The following is a 6082-nucleotide window of genomic DNA, read 5'->3' as shown; positions in this document are numbered from 1 at the left end:
TAATCTTATCAATCAAGATGCTATTTTACTAAGTGCCTAATATATGCTTGGCCCTGGGATGCAAACACAAAAAAAGTGAAACCATTTCCAGACTTCAAGGAGCTAATCAGGAGGAAACAATGTAGATATTTATGTAAACACATATGCATATATAATATGTATGTATGTGTGTATATATGTATGTATATACATATGTGTGTATGCATGTGTGTATATGTGTGCATGCATGTGTGTATATATACGCATGTGTGTGTATGTATATATATATATATATATAAATTTATATATATAAATGTGTATATATGTAAAATGCAAAGTAATTTAGGGAGAAGATGAGAAAAGGTACCAGAAGCTGAAGGAAAGATCTCAGGTAGCAGGTGACATCTCAGTTGGCTTTGAAAGAAGCTAGAGGTTTTTAAAGGCCAAGGTGAAGAGGGAGTATCTTTCAGGCCTGGGGAATGAAGGCACATGATGTCATAGGGGAGAAACAGCAGCAAGGTGGCCAGTTTGGCTAGACCAGGGAGCACATGAAAGGGAGTAAGGCTGACCACGCTTCTGAAATAAATGCTATGCAGAGAAGTTTGTATTTGATCCTAGAGGTTACAGAGAGCCACTGGAGTTTCCTGAACAATGAGTCAGACTTGTGCTTTATGAATATCACTTTGAAGCAATGTGGAGGCTAAATGGGGGGGGGCGGGGAGGGGGCAGGGGAGTGAGGCGGGGAGGTCACTTAACCTCTGCCTTGTTTCTACACCTGTGAAAACAGAGATTATAATAGCACCTGTTCCCCAGGGTTGTTGTGAGGAGAAAATGAGATATTTATAAAATATTATAGAAAAATTTATATAATATTTATAAAATGTTTGTGTCATTATCATCATCATTGTCATCATCATTATCAGCTAGGGTGATGGCCATGCAATAGGGGAGAAGAGGATGGATCTGTAGTGTGTTGGTGAGGTAGAATGGACAAGGATCCAAAGCCCAGAGAAATCCAGGATGCCTCAAAGGATGCAAACATGGGTGACTGGGAAGTTGGATGTGCCCTCTACAGAACAGGGGAAGCTCAGAAGAAAGTTAGATATAGAGGGAAAGATAATGAGGTCTGCTTCGGGCATGTTAAATCTGAGATGCCTATGGGACGTCCAGTTGGAAATGGCGGACTGGAGCTTAGGAGGGAGGCCATTCAGGCTGTATAGATCTGGGAGTCATCTGGGTAGAGATAATAGTTGAACTCACAGGAGATGATGAGGTTAATGAGAGAGAGAAAGCAGAAAGAGAAGAGAAGAGGATGCCGGAGCGAGCCTTTGGGAACTTCCACAGTTGTGGTTGTTGTTGCAGTTTGTCCTTCATTCTCGGAGAGGACCATGACATCAGGGATGTGATGCCATGCCACGCAAATGAATTGGATTTAAGCGAGGGAGAGCCATGAGAGTAGGACAAAGGAAACTGAAAAAGAAGGGTCAAGCAGGAGGGAGAACCAAGAAAAAGCAATGGAATAAAGCTCCTGAGAGGAGAGTTTAATAACAACAGCTAGCATTTAGGTAGTGATTTAAGGCTTGCAAAGCACTTTACAAATATTATCTCATTTAATCCCTCAACAACTCTTCGAGGTAGGTGCCATTATTATGTCCATTTCACAGATGAGGAAGTAGAGGCAAACAGAGCCCCACAGCTAATATGTATCAGAGGCTGGATTTGAACTCCAGGTCCAAAGGTCTCTCCACCATGCCTTCTTAAAAAGGGTCAAGAAGGATGCAAATTGAGAAAAGGCCATCAGATTTGTCAATGAAGATATCATTGTCTCACCACACCCAAAGACAGAAAGATCAGTACCATTACATGTTTTCTGTAGTGCCAAGGAACTATAAAATAAAGTGGATGCCCATCACAATTACAAAATGGTTAAACAAATCGTGGTAATGAATTGGTGAAATATTACCGCTCTGTAAAACAAAAAACAAAACAAAACAAAACACAAACACAAACACAAACACAAAAACCCAACCCAACAAAGAAGAATTCAGAGACCCATGGGAAGATTGATGGAAAGTGAAGTAAATAGAACTAGGAAAACAATATACATATTGACTACAACAACGTAAATTGAAAGAAAAAAGCCTGAAACTGAACACAATGTAATTATAATGACCAAGATTGTCCTCGATGATGAGATGAGAAAATGCATCTTGATCCCTTTTTCCAGGGGTGGGGGGCTATGGGTATGGAATGTTGCATACATTTAAACTCTATTACTGGGTTGGTTAATTTTGCAGAATTGTTTGTCCTCTTTTTCATTCTTTGTTGCAAATGATGGCTCTCTGAGCAGGAGGTGGAGAGCTGTATTTGGAAATTAAGGAAATGAGAAAACAAAAGATATCAATAAAAATTAAAACTCAAAAACATCCCACGTAAAACTTTAAAAAGAACAGTTTCAATTGAGTGATAAGAGCTAATCCTTCCTTCACAATATCAAATTTCAGATACTTAGGCATCCGGCTGGATAGAGCACATTGGTCCCGGAGTCAGGAAGAGCTGTGTTCAAATCCAGTGGCAGAGAATTACCAGGTGTGTGACCCTGGGCAATAACTTCAGTCTGCCTCAGTCTCCCCAACTGAAAAATGAAAATGATAGTAGCATCCGCTTTCCAGGGTTGCTAGGACGATCAGATTAGATAATATTTGTAAAGCGCTTACGTAGTTCAGTGGCTAGCACCTAGTAGGTGCTTAATAAATGCTTCTTCCCTTCTCCACTTGAATTAATCCATTCCCTTCTTCAGGCTAAGTATGCACAATTTCTTCATCCAAACTTGGGGCATGATCTGGAGGACCACACCACCTTGGTCACCCTGCCCTGGACACTCTCCTAACTTCCACAGTCTTTTCTAAAAGGTGATTCCCAGAACCCATCACATTACTGCCTCTATGGCCTGAAAAAGGCAGAGTACAGAAGGGCTATCACTTCCTCAGTCATAGAATCCTAGGTTTAAACCTTGAAAGGACCTTGCGAGCCATCTAGTCCTAGTGGTGCAGCATGGATAGAGTGCTGAGCCTGAAGTCAGGAAGACCTAAGTTCAAATTCAGCCTTAGACACACTTACTAGCTGTGTGAACTTGAGCAAATGATTTAACCTCAGCTTCCTCATCTGTAAAATGGGTGAAGATCAAATGAGATATTCTTTGCAAAGCACTTAGCACAGTGCCTGGCATATATTAGGTGCTATATAAATGCTAGCTGTTACTATTACTACTACTACTACTACTACTACTACTACTACTACTACTACTACTACTGCCACTACCACTGTGTAATGGCAAGCAAAGTGGGACTTTTCGCTTTTTTTTTCCTTTTGGAGTGCTTCTCAGTGCCTTTGATTGAGCCTTGCCTTTGACTGAATCAAGAGTCTTTGATGACCTGCTTAAGTCACAAGAAAGCCTCAGTCACATGAATTTGAGTCACATGGTTGTGATGCCCTCTGACCCTGAGGGAGCGTGTATACATACTTGGAGGTTAGCATTTTGCTTTGGGGCTCACTTATTAGAAGAGCATTCTTGTGATTTCACCAGATGAGACTCTGGGTAGCCATTAAGCAGCCCCCCACAACCATCCCCCAGTTTTGAAAAACCCAGATGTTGGTGCTTCTCTCTCTGGTAACTATGTATGGAATGTCTTGGTCAGACAGCTAGAAGCCTGTCTGCTGATTTGTGCTATTTGCTCTGTTTATATAATTTCTGCTTGTAATTTCTGTTTGTGTTTTCTCTGAAGTTCAGGGTGCTGACTTTTTCCCCTGAACCAAGTGAATGATATATGTATGTTTAATTACAGTGAGATTGTACACCCCTTAAAGTTGCTTTCCTTAGAAAAGCAGATCAAAGGACCTGTGTTAGCAGCCCTCCTGTGTGCTGATCTTGTTGTTGGTCTTACACCTCTATAGCAGCTGTTAGCAACATTGTTGTTATACACTGCCACTGCTACTGCTGCTGCTACTACTAATTCAATCCCTTCATTTTACACATGAAAAAACTTAGCAGTATAGTTCTTACTCAAGGTCATACAGATAGCAAGTGACAGAGACAGGAACATTGGAACCCAGGTCTTCTGGTTCTACTGTGCCATGTTGCTTAGGAGATAGGACAGATTCTTAACCTGTGGATAGACTACGGATAGATTTCAGGGGGTCCATGAACCTAGATGGGAAAAAAATCCATCTTTATTTTCATTAGTCTCTAACTGAAATGGAGTATTTTTCCCCATTATTTTAAAAAATATATATATTATTCTGAAAAGAGTCCATATGCTTCACCAGACTGCCAAGGGAGCCCATGACCCCCAAAATGCTAAATAACCATGAGATAGGAGGTCTAGGTTCTAGGCCTTTCACTAATTAAATCCTTTACCAAAAAGCCACCCAAAATGATGGGGGGCTTTCCTCTAGATCTCTGAACATTCCACGAGTTCCAGTGCTGCCAAGATAGGTGGTACAGTGGATAGATAGCACATTAGACCTGAAGTCAGGAAGAGTTCAAATTTGGCCTCAGACACTTATTAGTTGCATGACCTTGGGCAAGTCATTTAAACCTCTGTTTGTCTCAGTTTCTTCAACTGCAAAACGAGGATAACAACACCTACCTCTCAGGGTTGTTGTGAAGACCAAATGAGATCATAGCTGTGCTTAGAAAAGTGCCTAAAACGTAGAAAGCACTATATAAATGTTAGCTGTTATCGTCATCATCATCACGTTTCCTTCCTTCTCTGTATATGACTAGCCCACTTCTTTTTTCATGGTTATACCTCTCTTGGATGACATATTTTATGCTACCTTCATCTTTGACAGTAAATTGGTTATTCCTAGGCTACTCTCAGTGAACCATCTTTTTGACTTCTCAGAGATGGTAGTATTTAGAACCAATGAAAAGATTTTACCATTGTCCCTTTTAAATTTTATTTTAGTACAGAGGTTCCCAAATTTATTTGTCCCACCTCCCCCTTTAAAAAAATTACTCAGCACTCCCCACCCATCCCGGAAATCTACTTTCTTTAACCATTTAATGTTGTTTTTAAAAATTTGCATCATTTCAAAAAAATATAAATTTTTTAAAATGACACATCTTAAATTTAATAATGTATTGTAAATTTGTGGTTTTTTCTTGTATTGAAATTTTGATGACACAATATTGTATTATGTAACCATATAGTAATCATATTGTAAACAAGTCATTACATGCACATATTCCTGCTGATGCATGCTGGACTTCCTGACAATGCACGACATGCTTGCCTGCCAACACTTGCTTGTCAAGACCTGTTGGCAGACTTGGCCACTGATAGATTACAACTTGCATTTTGTGTGTTTATTTGGAAAATAATGTAATCACTACAACTTCAACTCTGTTACACAACAGATTAAACATATACAAATGGTTTTTCATAATTTTCTTCTCTTCTTTCCTTATGCTTCCACTGCCCCCTTATTTTTATTCACTGCCCCCCAATTGCACCTGAGGCTACTGCTACCCCCTGGATCTTTCTAGAGTACCCCACTTCGGGAACCTATTCAACCTGGGTGATTTAGTCTATTGATATTCTCTCAATTTTATTTTCTCATTTAACATGTTAGCTAATCCTCCTACCTTTGAGTTTCTATGCAAATTTGATAAGCATGGTCATTGATATTGTTAGCTAAATCTTTGGGGGGGGAAGTGAGAGAGGCAGCATGGTAGAGTGAAAAGAATGTTGGATTTTGAAGTCCCAAAAATTGAAGTTTAAGGCTCATGCCTGCCATTTTATCCAGTTGTCTTCCTTTGGACGAGTCATTTATTTTAACCTCTCCATGCCTCAGTTTCCTTATCTGTAAAATGAGGGGGCTGGAATAAATGCCTCTAGAATCTCTTCAAGCTCAAAATCAAGGGCCAAGCATATATTCCTGGGGCACTCAATTGGAGGCCCTCTTTCAGGTTGCCATGGAACCACTGATCACTATTCTTTGAGTTAGTCACTTCTGAATCCACCTAGCCCTATCACCATCTGGTTCACATTTCTATTTTTTTTTTTTTACAAGAAGGAAAGGACTTGTTATTTCACTG

This window comes from Trichosurus vulpecula, chromosome 1 (assembly GCF_011100635.1).
Source record: "Trichosurus vulpecula isolate mTriVul1 chromosome 1, mTriVul1.pri, whole genome shotgun sequence".
Taxonomy (NCBI): Eukaryota; Metazoa; Chordata; class Mammalia; order Diprotodontia; family Phalangeridae; genus Trichosurus; species Trichosurus vulpecula.
Note: the sequence above shows the minus strand (reverse complement) of the source record.